General features: G+C 46.1%; 1 protein-coding gene across 1 annotated transcript in view; it reads right to left on the bottom strand.

Annotated features, from left to right (window-relative positions):
• Positions 1-15487, bottom strand: part of MIOX (myo-inositol oxygenase) — a 367739-nt gene that overhangs the window by 307022 nt on the left and 45230 nt on the right. The gene's annotated exons all lie outside the window — the stretch shown is intronic.

Raw genomic sequence — 15487 nt, 5'->3', positions numbered from 1 at the left:
TTTAGAGGAGTCCCTGGAACCAGAAGATCATATCCTGCCAATCTGAAAGTAGAAGGAGGACACTGAAGAGACACAAAAGTGAGAACTGAACACCAGTCCCTGACTCGGAGCCAGACCGTACAGCCTGTCTGCTGACTTTGACATTCGTGCTGACACCTCATCCTACAGCTGCTTCTGTCTCCAAATGCCTGGGGGACTACAGACCTTCACCTAAGAACCAGGAGCTCCTGTGGAACAGTGGAGCTGCTCCCCTGCATCTTTCAGGCACCCCAAGAAAAACTGAGAGGACCCCAGACCTCCAAAAACCCAACAGCGGATATCACCACTGCAAATCTGCCTGCTAGCCCAAGCTGAAGTGGGCAAACTGTGTCAGTGTGGTTTCCAGAACCTCCAGAGACGAAGAACACCTTGAGTTTACCCACTGTGAACTTCCCGCCGATACCTGCAGCCTCTTTGAGCTGGCCGCTCTCTACCGTAACCATCTCCGGTGGTGGAAACCCGATGGTCAAAGACACATCTGCACCCAGCCACCCCGGTCTGAGGAGAAGAGGAACCAAGGTGTTCCCACGTCACTTAACATCGCAAGAACTAAACCCACTTGTTGGTTCACCCGGACTGGTCCCTGCAGTTCCTGCCCGCAGCATCTTTCTGACCGGACCAACCCTTATTGACTTCAACAGGGTACCCGCTGCTGAACTGCACCACTGCAACTGGCCACCCCAGTGCCGCCTGAGGTGACTTGTTGATGTGACCTAGGACCCTGCCCTATACTCACCTAAAGTCTGGAAGATTGGCTCTGTAAGTTGCTGTTTGCCGTATATGCTTTCTCTCCCACAGGGTAACATTGCAGCTTCAGAAAATTGCACTTCTATTACAAAACGTATTTAGTTGATTGTATTGATTCTGGTGCCCAAATATATATAAAAATACCTGTCATTTGTTATAAATTGGTGTGGATTGCCTTATTGAGTCGTGTATCATTTATTGACTGAGTGCCTATAGTAAATGTCTAACACTCCTCTCTAATAAGCCTAAGGCTGCTCAATCACACTACCCACTAAGAGAGCACCTTGGGATTGCTAGAGCAAGATCCTGCCCACTTATAGGGGATATCTGGACTCTTTCCACAGTATACCTCTTTTAGTATACTGTATGAAGAGACAGCTTCCTACATTGGTCGTGCAGTGGTGGGATACAAGACTTGCATTTGGTATACCACTCGGTTAACAAGTGATTCCACAAAGGAATCCAAAATTGTCTTTAGCTAAGAATATTTTTGCTGATTTTCAATTGTTCTAAATTGTTTAAAATTAACTGTTAGGGTCTTGTGGAAAGCCCTCAGTCCAAACTATTTAGAATTTTAAATGACTTTAGTTAGTTAGGCCCTTTAGGAAGTATACTTAGATTTTTTTTAAGCTCTAATGCAGTCCCAACTACTTTAAAACCATGAGTGAGGCAGCAGGTCTATCACAGAAGCTCAACCTGGGCCCCTATAAAAACCTTAAATTGGTCCAGCTTAAAGCCCTCTGCCAAGCATGGAAACTTGTCATGGGGTCTAAGCCCACAAAAGACCATCTGCAAGAGTTGCTTGAAGAAAAGGATGGACCCATGGTAGGGAAAAAAGCCCTGGAATGGGGAAGAGGATGAGGAAGAGGATAATGATTCCATCATCAATCCTACTGACAGTAACACCATTGAGCACACTTCTGATAGTACCCCAGATGATGCAGACAGTGAAGATGTGAATTTCAGAAACTAGCTAAGAGTATAGAATTAGAGGCTAAACTCTTAGCTGTAGAAAAAATAAGAACTGAGATGGGCATAGGACCCATCTCTGGTGGCAGTAAAATTGTAAATACGGAGAAAGAAGAGCTTTTGACCCTAAGATCCCCAAAGGGATTGGCCCCAAATATTCAGAAGGTGATGATATCACCAAATGGTTTAAAGCCTTTAAGAGGGCCTGTAAAATTAGGAAACTCGGCGAAAAGTGTTGGAGCTCTCTGCTGTGTGAGCTGCTTTCAGGAAATTGCAGGGATAGGCTCCTGACACTGAATGAGGCAGATGCTAACTCCATTGACCGCATGAAGGATACTTTGATTGAGGGCTTTGGACTCACCACTGAGGATCAGGTTCAGGGAGACCCGAAAAACCTCATGACAATCTTTGGTAGATTTTGTTGATTTCTCAGTCAAGACACTAGGTGATTGGTTAAAAGGGAACCAGGTGCAAGACTATGATGGGCTTTATAATCTTATTATGAAAGAACATCTGTTAAGTAACTATGTTTCTGCAAAATTGCATCAGTACCTGGTAGACCTGGGTCCAAATTCACCACAAGAATTGGGAACGAAGGCAGACCACTGGGTCAAGACTAGGGTACTCAAGACAACTCATGGTAGGCATTGCCTGGGGGATGGTGATAGGGGTTGCTAACCCCCGCCCCAGGGAAAGATGGTGACCAGTCTCAAGATAAAAACAAAGAGTCTTCTAAAGGCCCCCAAAAACCTGTTCAGGACAGGGTGCCTTGAGACAAAACACAGACCAAGGGATCCCATGAATGCTTTGTGCTTTGAATGCTTTGTGCATGAATGCTTTGTGCTTTAATTGCAAAGTCAATTGGCACCGAACTGGAGACCCTGTCTGTCCCAATAAGAATCCCCCTAGTGCACCTGCAGCTCCTACTGCACTGGTAAGTCTCCAGGTGGGAACCCAGGTGGGCCCTGACCATGTCAGAGAGCTCACAGATGCAACGTTAGTCTATGATGGTGGGGTGGATGTAGCTGCCCTGGCTGTCTGGCCCAGTAATCCAGAGAAGTACAGACAACAACCTCATATAAATGGCATCAGAGTTTAAGCACTGAAAATCTGATATCCCCAGAACAGTATCTGACTGGTGAGACCTTCAGAGTCATCAATTCTGATAGCCAAGCTAAGGTCCATCCCATGGCAATGGTGTCCTTAGAATGGGGAGGGGTTACTGGCCAAAAGAAGGTGGTTGTATCCCTCTGAAATTCCTGGAGCCTATCTGCTAGGAAATGATCTGGAATCCTCAGCATGGGCTGGGGTCAAAAGAAAGACTCATGCAGCTATGCTGGGAATACCTGAGTGGGTATGTAGGAAAACCAAAGTACAATGTAATGCCCACGGTGAAAAGAGGTGTTGGAGCATGGAATAATGAACCAGCCCTCCAAGAGAAAAGTCAGGAAGTCTGGTAGGCCAACTTCTAATCAGGCACAAGCTCAGGTCCCGTCTCCTGAGGGAGAAGACCAGTCAGCTCTTGAGGGATCTGAGCCAAAGGAACAAGGGCCTTACATGGCAGAGCTCCTGGGCCCGGAGGACCCTCTAGGGAAGAACTTTGACAGGGACTGAGGACCTTTTCTAATCTTGAGAGCCTGAGACAGCAAACTGCTGACCAATGGTTCCCACAGAACCTATTGGGAGGAGGGACTCCTGTATACTGGGGCCAGAGATCCCAAACCTGGTGCCACTAGGGGAGTAGTGGTGCCTCAGATGTATGGAGAGTTCCTACTCACCTTAGCACATAACATACCCCTAGCAGGGCATATTGGCCAGACCAAACGTGGATTAGGCTAGATCCTCACTTCTACTGGCCAGGTATGTCCCAGAAAGTGAAGGAGTTTTGTAACTCCTGTGTTACCTGTCAAGCCAGTGACAAGGCAGGTGGCCAACCCAAGGCCCCTTTAATTCCACTTCAAGTGGTTGGAGTTCCCTTTGAAAGGGCAGGGGTTGATGTTGTTGTTCCCCTGGACCCTCCAACAGCATCAGGGTACAGATTCATACTGGTGGTAGTGAATCATGCCACCAGGCACCCTAAAGCTATTGCTCTGAGAACTGTCACTGGTCCTGCGATTGCCAGGGCCCCCTTGAGTGTATTCACAAGAGTGGGTATTCCTAAGAAATGGTATCGGACAGAGGTAGTAACTTCATGTCTGGTTATCTTAAGGCCATGTGGAATTAATGTAGGGTGACATACAAGTGCACCTCCCCATTTCATCCTCAAAACATTGGTTTAGTTGAGATTCAACAAAACCATGAACGGCATGATTGCAGGACTCCCTGAAAAACTCAGAAGGAGATGGGATATCCTGTTACCCAGCCTGATTTTCGCCTACAGAGAAGTGCCAAGAAGGGAGTAGGTTTTTTCTCTTTGAACTTCTGTTCGGTCATCCTGCAAGGGGAAAATTGTGTCTCGTGAAGGAAGGCAGGGGGAGACCTCGCAAAGAGCCTCAACAAGACATTGTGGACTATGTTAGTGGCCCACGTTCAAGGATGGCTGACTACATGGAGAAAACATCCAAAACCCTTGAGGCCAGCTAGGAGCCCTAAAAGCTCTGGTATGATCAAAAGGCTGCACTGGTGGAGTACTAACCAGGGCAGAAGGTATGTGTACTGGAGCCTGTGACTCCCAGGGCTCCACAGGACAAATGGAAGGGCTCTTACTTTATCCTTGAAAAGAAGGGTGTGGTCACCTATCTGGTTGACCTAGGCACTCCCAGAAACCCACACAGAGCCATCCATATGAACCACCTAAAACCTTTCCATGACAGGGCTGATGTGGCCATGCTGATGGTCAAAGATAAGGACCAGGAAGAAGGGAGTAAGCCTCTCCTTGACCTCCTCCCCCACAGTTCCAAAGATGGGTCAGTTAATGGAATCGCCTTTTCAGACACCCTCTCTGGCCAACAGCAAGCTGACTGCAGGCAAGTCTTGGAGCAGTATACTCAGCTCTTTTCCTTCACCCCATGCCAGATTAAGGCCCTCTTTATGAACTAGGCGGTCTGGGCCGCCATGCAGGCGGTGGCGGGAAATCCCGCCATCCGGCATGGCAGCCTAGACCGCTGCATGATGAAGACATGGAGGGCCGCCATAGGCGGCCCTCCTTCACGGCCAGGCTTCCTCCGACAGGCAGCCTGACGGTGGACGGCATCATTATCCGACAGCGCAGCGCAGCTGCACCCACCGCACAGAGGCATTGACGGCAGCTCCGCATCAATGTCCCGGCCCAGTATTCTGCTGGGCCAGCGGGCGGAAACAATGTTTCCATCCGCCGGCCCAGCAGAATGTTTATAATACGGCCGGCGGGGTACCAGGGGGGCTGGCGGTCAATAGAAAGACCGCCAGAATGAACACGGCAGTGTTAACCGCCGTGTTCATAATGAGGGCCTAAGTGGTAAGTCTGTGTTGTAGACACCAGTGACGACATGCCTGTCAAAAGTAAAATATACAGACAGTCTGACTAAGTGAAGGAAAGCATCAGAGATTAAGTCAGCAAGATGCTGGAGTTAGGGTTGATTGAGCCCTCTGACAGTCCCTGGGCAAACCCAGTGGTCTTAGTCCCCAAACATCATTCCAAGGGAGGTAAACCAGAGCTGAGGTTTTGTGTGGACTTTAGAGGCCTCAATGCTGTCACAAAGACAGATGCACACCCTATCTCAAGGGCAGATGAATGTATTGACAGGTTAGGGGCAGCCAGATTTCTCACTACTTTCGATTTAACATCAGGGTACTGGCAGATTGGTCTGACCCCTGGAGCAAAAGAAAGGCCAACATTCTCAACCCCAGATGGACACTACCTATTTAGTATTATGCCATTGGGTCTAAGAACACCCCTGTTACCTTCCAAAGGTTGGTAAACAAAGTACCTGCTGGGTTGTAGGCTTTTAATGCAGCATATCTTGATGATATTGATGCTCCACTTGGGCAGGATCACTGATCCACCTTGGAAAGGTCCTTGAGACTCTGTAAAGTGAAGACCTCACTAGCAAGGCAAACAAGTGCCAGACAGGGCAGGGAAAGGTTGTATATTTGGGGCACCTTGAAGGTGGAGGCCAAGTTCAACCCCTGCAACCCAAGATCCAGATAAATTGTGGACTGGGTAGCTCCAACCACCCAGACTCGAGTCCGAACACTACAGAATATTTGTGAAGGGATATGGTACCATTGTGGCACCCCTCACAGAACTAACCTCCAAGAACATTCCATAGAAGGTAAACAGGACAGTGATCTGTCAAAAGGTGTTTGACTCTATGAAAGAAGCAATGTGCTCAGTACCCATTCTGAAAGCTCCAAAGTATTCTCTGCAGCTCATATTGCAGACAGATGCCTTTGAAAATGGGATAGGAGCAGTCCTATCAATGATGATGATCATGACCAACCTCTTGCATTCATTAGCTGGAGGTTACTCCCCAGACAGCAGCACTGGAGTGCCATTGAGAGGGAAGCCTTTGCTGTGGTCTGGCCCAAGAAGAAGCTGAGGCAAAAACTATTTGGTTCTCACTTCCTTGTTCACACTGACCACAGACCTCTCAGATGGCTGATGAAAATAAAAGGCTAAAACCCCAAACTGGTGAGGTGGTCCATCTCCCTACAGGGAAAGGGCTTTACAGTGGAGCATAGACCTGTGACTGACCATGCCAGTGCAGATGGCCTTTCCAGGGTTTTCCACTTAGATGATGAAGACACTCTTCGGAAAAGTTGTCATATTCTCTTTTGTTTGGGGGGCTACAGGGTTGGGTAGGAAAGTGCCCCTTTTTGACATGGCCACTCCCACTTTTTGTCGGGTATTTCATGCAATTTTGACAGGAAGTGCACTGTGTTCCTACTATCCAGGTCCCCAGTGCCAGATCTCTTTCCCTAAAACTGTACAATTGTTTCCCAAGTGGCAAAACCTTTGGCACCCCTGTACGTCCCTAGTAAATGGTACCTCAGGTACCTAGAGCATGGGTACCAAAGAGGGTACCCAAGGGCTGCAGTATGTATTGTGCCAATGCCACCCTCAGGGACCCCTCATGTAGAACCAGGAACTCAGTGGAACAGCGGTGCTGCTCCCCTGCATCTTGCAGGCACCCCAAGAACTGAGAGGACTCCAGACTGCCAAAAACCCAACAGTGAACAGCACCATTGCATCCAGGCTTCCTAGCCTAAGCTTAAGCTTAAGTGGGCCAACGGTGTGAGCGTGGTTCCCATGCCCTCCAGAGACAAAGCCCACCTTGAGTTTGCCCCCTGTGGAGTTCTTGTGACGCTTGCAGCCTCTTTCTGCAGGACCCCCTCTAACACCTAGGATGACAGAAATCCAACGGTCCAGTCCCCTTCTGCACCTAGCTGCCCTGGACCCAGGAGAAGAGGACCAAAGGTGTCCCTATGTCCTGAGCCTCGTGAGACCAGGGCCCACTTGTTGGTTCAGTCGGACTAGACCCACAGTCCACGCCTGTAGCCTCTTTCTGCAGGACCCCCTACCACGACCGCCTCCAGTAACGTAAACTTGAAGTTCCATGACTCCCCTGCACCCGGCCGCCCCAGACAGAGGAGAAGAGGGCTCAATTTGTCTCCACATCCCCAAACATCCCAAGAACTGAACCCACTTGTTGGTTCACCCGGACTGGTCCCCCAGTTTTTACCCACCGCATCTTTCTGACTGGACCAATCCCCATTGACTTCAGCGGGGCACCCAATGTTGAACTGCACCACTGCACCTGGCCACCCCAGTGCAGCCCGAGGTGACCTGTCGGTGTGGCCCAGGATCCTGCCTTATACCTTAAGTGTGGAAGATTGATGCTGTAAGTTGCTGTGGAGTACCTGTTTGCCTTATATATTTTCTCTCCCATGGGGTAACATTGTAGAATCAAACAATTGCACTAAGTCTTGTCTTTTCAAAACTGTGATAATTTCTATTACATAACTTACTTTCCTGATCGTATTGATTCTGATGCCTAAACATAGAAAGATACCTGTTTTTGTTTTATAAATTGGTGTGAATCGCCTTATTGTGTTGTGTGTATCATCTAATGACTCTGTGCCTATAGTAAATGTCTTTCACTCCTCTCTGATAGACCTACAGCTGCTAGGCCATTCTACCTCTAATGAAGCACGTTGGGATTGCTAAAACATGCCACTGTCCACTTATAGGGGATACCCGGACTCTGCACTGTATACTTCTTTTTGATGTACTGTATTAAGAGCCAGCTTCCTACATGCAGTGCCGGATTCGCTGATTGTCATGGTACAAACCAAGGGGATCAGGCACAGAAGGTGCATTGAAAATAGGGTACATTGACAACCACAAGGACCAGTGGCAATAAACCTGTGATCCTTGGACCCATGGAGGTCCTGACACCTACTCAGAGAATCCACAACTGTTTATGAAATCTAATAATATTAGCAGATTAATAAAGTACATATACACCAAGAAGCAAAATTGAAAACTGAAAGCTTTAAACATCTCTCTAAATGTGAAGGTGTTAAACATTGAAATCTACAATTTAGGTTGGTATGCTTATCTTGATTCTTGTGAGCAGTGCAGGTACAGCAAAGAGAATCTAGAATGGACGACTGCTGGCCTCAACTGAAGCTGCACTGATATGTGCTGACAAAAAGAGATCATGCATTAGCAGCAGAAAAGATAAAGTGATATGCTAAGGCACAACAAGACACATGGCACGTGGATCTTCCAGCTTAGTCACTCAAGGAAAACAGGGTACTATTGGACATGCAACTACAGTTTCCCTGCGGCCCAGTCAGCCATATCAACTCAAGAGCCTGGCACAGTATCAAAATGGGACCCAGTCAACCATTGCAGGCAGTGAATAGTGCTCACTAGCAATCTCAGAAGCAGTCACTCGTAGGAAAGAAAGGAAATGGCACTTTGCCAACCTCCTGGATCTCAAGCAAGGAAGGATAGGAATATGACACAATCTAACATGGTTTACAGTACCCAAAGAAAGAAGAGAAACAAGCTCTCTGACAGGCTAGACTAGCCGTGTCACAGTCCGTGTCAACAAAGGACATACTACCAGCTGAGTATGGGGCATATTCATCCATAGAAAAACTAGGGAACAATGAGACTCGGTGTCCTGCAACCTATATGAAGTCTAGGCCTTGTAAGGCACACTTATTTGTGGATCTGTCATGAATACAGAACTTAATTTAACAGAGAATCCTACCAATCCATCATCATATCCAGCAACATGACTTTAAACCCCATGGAACACACTGTCAGCCGTGGCCTCCAACACTGTGACCCGTGACAATTTCAGGAATATTACTAAATACACTACAACCTGTGAATTGGTGACAATACCTCATAATCAACAGTGACTGTGACTGAGTCTAGTTCGTAGGTAAAGTCAGTGTCACAATCACAGGACCCATTGGCCACCATATCATGTCTCTGATTATCCACAGGAATTACAGAACCTAGTGGGGCTCACTTGGTCACTGATGTACAACTAGTCCAATAGGACCACAAACTCAACCGGCTACTTTTGCCTAAGCCCCGGTCTTTTAAGGAAATCCACCCAGTCCTTGAGTAATGTAATAGGAGAAGCATTTATGTATATATCACCCACACTGAGTGTGAATGTATTTGTAGATTGAGTGACCACACTGCAGCGACTGTATAAAGTGAGCAGGCCAAAAAAAGTCACTTCAGATGAGAATGAGGTTACCTTTGGTGTTCAGAAAAAACCCTTGCATATGCTCAGCTATTTACCTGACCACTCATGATCTATGTTGAGTAGTAAACTCAGGTGAACTCTACCAGTTTGCGAATTCCTTGCAACCTTTGCCTGCTATGCGAAGAATCTGCAAACAATCTGCTTCCCTTATGAGAGCCGGACACCAGAGTCCATCTGTGGGTTCTGATGAGTAAGACAACTTTGCTCCGCAGCACCCATGAGATGATTACTCAGAAGGCTTCAGGTGGAGCAAGTTCAGAGAAGCAGGGAGGGCACCGGTGTGTAGTAATTTATTAGCTTGTATTGTTCTGCATTGACCGCTATACTGTCACAATTGGCAGCCTCTATGGAGGTCACTGCTTGCCGGCTTAGGCAGCTATCCTTTTTGACGCTATGAGTCACCATCAGCAACTATACTACCAGTCACTACTATCCAGCCTGAGAAGTGTCCTGAAAAATGCTAGCTATAGCAAGCTTGGCCATCTACACTCCATTAAGCAAACACAGTGGTCCCCGAGGATTGGTTCATCTTATCCATGTTATTCCTCCTTGTAAGTGCTCAGTACCTGGTATCCAATGTGCACTACCCTCTGGAGAGACTCTGGTTATCTCTCAGTTTGATCTGTTCATTACTACAGTATGCAAAATACAGTGTGAATGAATCCCTCAGAGGGAACAATGACAGGCATGTTTGTTTGGTTTGTGCTTGCTTCTTGTAGTAAACTCAGGCTCCCAGAGGCAATAAAGGAGAGTTGTTATACGCTTAGGCTGCAGATCATATGACACTAACCAGGATTGAGAGGTATGTTGTAAGTCAGTAGATACCAATCCACAACAGCAGCTATATGGAAGGAAACTGGACAGCAGTACAGCTGTACTAGGTGTCATCATTCAGCACCCAGCAGCAGCAGCTATATGTCATTAGACACTAGAAACCATAAGGTGCTGCACTGCATCCTGTAGGACACTAGCCAGAATTGCCAGTCATATTGCATATCCGTAGATAATTATAAGCATTGTCTCATCTGCTGCATGCCACTAAACATTAGCCAGATTTGACAATTGTACTAGACGTCTTAGGATAACGGCAAATGAGGAGCAGACCAAATGCCACAGGCTTTTAGGGCCTCCTTATTAGAGTGAGCTGACATGTCTGCCACTATTTATACTATATGTGTAATTTACGGAATACTTGCGATGCCTGAGCCTGTAAATTCTAAGTGATATGCTTAGCAGCGCATGGTGAGGGTGCCAGTTATAGTTATCTTAGGGCAAGAGTTATAGTTACTTTAGTTAACTGTAACTATAATTGCTGAATTTCTATGGTTTTGTGAGAGTAAATTCTTAACCTAACTATAACATCCCTGTAACCTTTGATTTTTTTTAGTGCATTTCTATGTCTTTTTTTTTTTCTATTTCTATGTTTTTTTGTACGGAAAAGTAATTGTCATTACAATACGTTAATCCAAGCACCGACCAACTCCCCCATAACCACCCAACTCCGTGCCACGCACCGCCTTTGGCCATGCGTGGCGGGTTTGGCTGCAGGACCTTTGACCAACCCCCATAACACCCATCCGTATACGGTGGGAGTTGGGCGCAGGGCCTTTATTTCTGGGTGTGAGATTAGGTGTGGCATGGTGACTTTAAGTGTGAGAGTGGTGAGAAAGTGTCTGGTTGTGAAAGTGGGTAGGAGAAGTTCTATGTGGGTGTGAGAGTGGGTGTGAGAGTGTCCCTCTGGGTGGGAGAGTAGGTGTGATTGGGTGTCTATGGGTGTGAGTGAGTGTGAGAGTGTCTCTGTGAGTGGGTTTGTAAGTGTCTGTGTGGCTCTGTGAGTGGGTGGGTGAGAGTCTGAGTAGGTACGTGAGTGTCTGAGTTGGTCTCTGAGTGGGTCTGTGAGTGAGTGCGTGAGTCTCTGAGTGGGTCCGTGAGTGGGTAAATGAGTCTTTGAGTGGGTCTGTGAGTGGGTGTGCCAGTGTTTGAGTAGGTCTGAGAGTGGGTACATGAGTCTCTGACTGCGTCTGTGAATGAGGGCATGAGCCTCTGAGTGGGTCTGTGAGTGGGTGCGTGAGCCTGATTGGGCCTGTGATTGAGTGCATGAATGACTGGGTGGGTGTGTGAGTGTCTGAGTGGGTGTGTCAGTAGTTGTGTGAATGACTCGGCCACAAAGGAACCTCACCTTCCCTTTTATCCAACAAGAGTCCACAGCACTGAACAAAATATCTACCCAAGTGGAATTCTTCCATCCTCCTTGGGTAAATGTCCAGTATGTATTCTATACTACAGCTGTGTAGTGGAGCACAAGGTAATGTCACCAGTGACCTTGTGTGTGTTTTTTTGCAACATGATCGTTCCTGTTGCCTCTTTCTCTAGAATTCTGTGAAAATATGAATCCTCCTATAGAGAAGCCAACGAGACTACAAAGACGTAAATCTCCAACAAACCAGGATCCTTCCTGTTATCTATATGATATAAGTGCCTCTTTGTTTTGTGGAGATGTCCTCGTATTCCTCAGCGTCAAGAAGGCACCACCAAAATCGTCTGGAAATGCAGTGGGGACCCTTTTGGTAAGCTGTCTATCATACTGGTAAAATGAAGGAAGACCTTTGCAGACTACTAAGGTGGACAGTGCGGCGCCAGGTGATTTGCACATTTGCATACTCGTAGCAATTTGAAGGGAGAATCATGGACTATAGGTGAGGGGGGCCACGCAGCCCCTTTCCCGGGACCTCATCCACCGGGACCCGTCATTCATTCAATAGGGGGCACGTGACCCCCTCCCCGAGCCCATTTTGACCCCTGTAGACCCCACCTCCTGGGGCCCAGCTATGTCTCCCTGGGTGCGCTAGAGCCTACCCAGGGCACCCAGTGTGCAATGGGAACACTGAGGGAAGCCTCAGTGCCCCCACTGTCCCAGCCAGTAACCCCCAGTAATGCAGCTCCCTGTGTGCAAGGGCAATCTCTTTCCCTGCCCACATAATCAAGAGTTCCTAAATATGGTGTCCCAGCTTTTGCTAACATGAATTTCATAAAAGACATAAATCTGCCATTCTCATCCTTCTTTTATTCATTGACCAAAGACTCAAGTCCACAATATACATCAGCAGCGAGAATCATTCAAGCTGAAGGTCCAGACAGCATCAGTTTTTTTCTTTTTTTTGCCTTTTTGTTTTGGCAACCTGGAAGTCTTTTCGGGTGAGGCAGTCGGGCAAACTGATGCTGTCTGGACCTTCAGCTTGATTAATTCTTGCTGCCGACTTGAGTCCTTGGCCAATGTCATGCACACTTTGACTGATTGTATTGACTAGTGATAGTGGAATCCCTATATAAGTCTGTATTCATTCAGGCTTATTTACTTTTTATACAATATTTATTCGTTGATGATTGACGCATAGTGGTAGGAGAGAATACTATTGTATGTGCTCCATTGCTAATATGTCCTGATGATGACCCTGAAAACAGCAAAGGGTCGAAAAGCCGTCAACGCTTTCCTAAGCTGACTGGATATAAGCAATTTTTGCTTTTTGTGTGTTAACGTATTAAGGTCTTTTGTTGTTTGAACTGTGGATCCATCTTTTTTTGTCTAAACACTGTTTATTATGTGTATTTGTATGTTAGTATAATTTGTGAAGTCATTTTGGTGTTATAAATGAAATTATTGAATTATTAAATTATTGAATAATTATCTTTGTTTTTTCATTATATTATGTGTTGGCACCTTTAGTAGATAGGGACATATGCAAATCAGATGTATAAAGTCCTCCTTTTTGTATCCACAAGGTCTGCATGATGTAGCAACACTATATTTCCACATCCGTTGATCGGCCAGTGTTGGAAAATGGCCAAAATGGATTGCCATCAACTTTAATGCGTTGAGAATGTGAGACTTAGATATAACGCTGGCTTTGGGCTATCATAGTGTTCAAGCACCATCCAAGCGTGTGAACGTTGGCAGAAGCTATTCTTATCAATCAGGTGTGAATGCAGTTTTGCACCTTGGCTCATCACTTGCCTAAAGGTTGCAATAGGTAAGTTCTTGTTCCAGAGCTCAATATTATTTGTCCATTTTAATGTCTAGAAGAGATATCTGTGATATGTAGATTGCGGATCTCTTTCAAGTGCAGATCATAATGAGCTGTTTAATGAAGAGTGTTCTTTGCTTAGTCCTATCATGTACCAGCTTTTTATGGCGGTGTACATTCTCCCTAATATCTCGTTGGTGAGCCCAAATTCGAGGCGCACCGGCACCCGGTGAAGTATTTAGAGGTATTTTAAACACCTGCTTAAGTGTGTTTACCTGCAGTTTGTTCAAAACTAGTGCATCTTTCCGATGCAAGGCAACACATACATATGTCACAGTCGGCGGCAGTTTCACTGCTAATACCGACAGCAGCAGCTTAAATTAAAGGAGGGGACTTTCAGTTTCTTGGCAAGTGTACAAAACGCGAATACCAGGGCATTTCCTTTTTTGGACATATAGTGCATCTGCTCCTCATGGTTAAATCTATTATCAATGTAAGCTCCCAGGGGCTTGTAACTATTTACCGTCTCCATCTGCGTTCCATCGAGCAATATTTTAAGGGGGGCCTGGATGGCTCCGGATTATCATTGTTTTTGTTTTAGCTATATTAATTTCCAATTTGTTGGCAGTAGTATAATTATTTAGTTCGGTCACTGATATTTGCAATCCAACTTTTGTTAAACTCAATAAAACCACATTGCATAAGAGAGGTGAGATAGTCTTAAGAGACCGAAACACGGTGGATGCGAGTTGACCTGGTCTAGCCGTGGCGTAAAGTCTGCCATTAACAAATTGAAGAGATGTGGTGCCAACATGCACCCCTCTTCAGGCCTTTTTTGTGCTATCTTTCTCAAACTCCTAATGCCATCCCCCAGTTTGACTCAAATCCAGTTTTCGTATATAGTTGTTCGTTTGCTCGCAATACTTTTTCAAGAATATTCCATTCCCTCGTATGGGATTTCCATGTATAGTCATAAGCGTTGAATAGTTCCGCCAGCCTGCGGGGACTCCGGAGCACTTTTTCCAATATAACTTCTTAAGTGTTCATGTTCGCCTTACTTCAGGAAGGCCTGCAAAGTCACTTAAGAATGCAGCTTAAAGGAAAGGCTACAGTGTCCAAAATTCTTTATTCAGTTTGCTTTAAAAAGGACAAAGTTAAGGCACATGCATTCAAATGCATGAATGAGTTGAAATTTTAGCAGGAAAATTCCTTCACAAACCTTTCTGTAAGGCAAAACAATGATGAAGGCGTGCAGGGCAGTGTAGCTCATAGGCTGCCATTATAAATTAAGAGAAAAGGAGACTGTGACTTTAAGATCAGCCAGCCGTCCAGTATCCCATCATGCTTAGAGAGAGGCAGTGTGCGAGGATGGCAAAGTTATGACGCTGAATAGCAATATCGTGGTTTCAAAGAACTGTCTTTTATTGGTTCTTGAAACAGTTTATACGATGAGTAATATGTACAAAGTTTATGGAATAGTGGTAGGTCCTCTTGGCTCGTCCTTCTTCTTCCTTCCCAGGCCTCGCGGGGAGCATGGAAACAAGAGAAATAAATAGATACGGTAAGTGGGGAGGTTTGTTAAGGCTTAACTGTTCTCGTCTTTCCCTTTTCTCTCTCACTCTCTTTGTCCCTGTCTCCGCTGTCTTCTTATTGTCTTACTTCTTTTCGCCTGTGTTGTCCCTCTTCCGACTCTCCTGCCAGACTTCCTTCCTGCCTGTTTCCTTGCGTCCTGCGCTTCTCGCTTATGTACTGTTTTCCGTCTTTCTTCTTCTTTTTCTCTCTCTCTCTTTCTCTCGTTTATTCGTTTAGTGTGCTTAATCGTAAATCTCTTTCTGTGTACGCTCTATCTTCTTGGTATCGTATTTCCTATATTTCTCTTCCCTTTCTTTTCTGTATCTGAATGACTGCTATTGTTTTCTTGCCCCGTCGCAAGTGCCCGTTCACCCTCTCCTTTTCTCCCTTCTTTCCCCTCCTCTTCCCCGCTCCTCTCAC

The sequence above is a fragment of the Pleurodeles waltl genome, chromosome 4_1 (assembly GCF_031143425.1).
Source record: "Pleurodeles waltl isolate 20211129_DDA chromosome 4_1, aPleWal1.hap1.20221129, whole genome shotgun sequence".
NCBI classification, from domain to species: Eukaryota; Metazoa; Chordata; class Amphibia; order Caudata; family Salamandridae; genus Pleurodeles; species Pleurodeles waltl.
The sequence above is the reverse complement of the archived record's forward strand: the minus strand, read 5'-3'. Positions and strand labels throughout refer to the sequence as shown.